Below are 1,259 nucleotides of genomic sequence, written 5' to 3' on the forward strand. Positions count from 1 at the left end.
AGCCCTGAGGGATTATTCTATCCCATCCCACTTCACATCACCTTTTTGCATTATATTGCCACCCACTACTGCTGCCAGTTATGAGTTGAAACCGGGTGTGATCCAACTCCTCCCTACATTCTATGGGTTGGATAAGGAGGACCCATATTACCACATCAAGGAATTCTTAGATATTTGTGCAACTTTTAAATTCCAGAATTTCTCAGATGACTCTATCCGGTTAAGACTTTTTCCATTTTCACTTAAGGATAAGGCCAAGTCTTGGCTTAATTCCTTGGAGGTGGGCAGCATTACTTCATGGGACACGTTAGTCACAAAATTTTTGTCCAAGTACTTTCCCATTCAGAGAACTACAGCCCTCAGGAGAGAAATCTCCAACTTTATGCAGCAGGAGGGTGAACACTTTTATGAGGCTTGGGAGAAATGGAAGGATTTGATTCGTAGGTGTCCGCATCATGGGTTTGAGAAATGGCATTTAGTGCAATACTTTTATCAAGGTCTTACACCCCAGGTTAGATCCATGGTAGACGCAACGAGTGGTGGGAGTTTGATGGGTAAGAGTGCTAGTGAGGCGTGGGACTTCTTTGAAACGTTGAGTGATCAATCTCAGCAATGGGGTTCATCATTTAATGTTGATAGGAGATCCCACGAAACCAAAAGAAGGGGTCTCTACGAGGTTAGTGAAACACCTATGCTCATGGCCAAGATTGAGGGGTTGACTAGAAAAATTGATGCCCTTATGGTGTCCAAGAGTTCACCTGCTCCTAACCCATCTACTGTCTGTGCCATATGCTCTGGTTCATCTCATCCCACACAAATGTGTCCATCTAGTTCATCCTACCCAGAGCTCATTGACGACTTGAATGCAGTCCAGAATTTTCATAGACCAAACCAGAACGATCCTTTTTCAGAAACATATAATCCGGGTTGGGCTAGGCACCCAAATTTCTCATGGTCCAAGGGCCCACAGGTTGGGGGTCCTCCAGGGTTTACTCAACCCCAAGCTCCGCGCCCACACTTCACCCAACAACCATTGATTCCACAAAAACCTTCACTTGAGGATACACTTCAATTATTCATGCAGAATACACAGTCCTCCAGTGCCAAACTTGAAATGCAAGTGAGTCAGTTGGCCAGCCACATGAGTGAACAAGCACAAAATAGACTCCCGAGTCAAACCATTCCTAACCCCAAAATCACACATGAGAGTGAGTTGAGTTCCAAACCCCACCATGAGCAAGCAAAAGCCATAACCACTC

At 45.0% G+C, this 1,259-nt stretch overlaps 1 non-coding gene across 1 annotated transcript; it reads right to left on the reverse strand.

Moving 5' to 3' along the window:
• Positions 1 to 355: 355 nt before the first annotated feature.
• Positions 356 to 462, reverse strand: LOC137937908 (small nucleolar RNA R71). The gene has a single exon (XR_011109695.1). It is a non-coding gene; the product is annotated as a small nucleolar RNA R71 (small nucleolar RNA).
• Between the last annotated feature and the right edge of the window lie 797 nt (positions 463 to 1,259).

The sequence above is a fragment of the Aristolochia californica genome, unplaced genomic scaffold (assembly GCF_029961685.1).
Source record: "Aristolochia californica isolate CCGP_79_NKW_82.1479 unplaced genomic scaffold, dmAriCali1.0.hap1 SCAF_7, whole genome shotgun sequence".
Taxonomy (NCBI): Eukaryota; Viridiplantae; Streptophyta; class Magnoliopsida; order Piperales; family Aristolochiaceae; genus Aristolochia; species Aristolochia californica.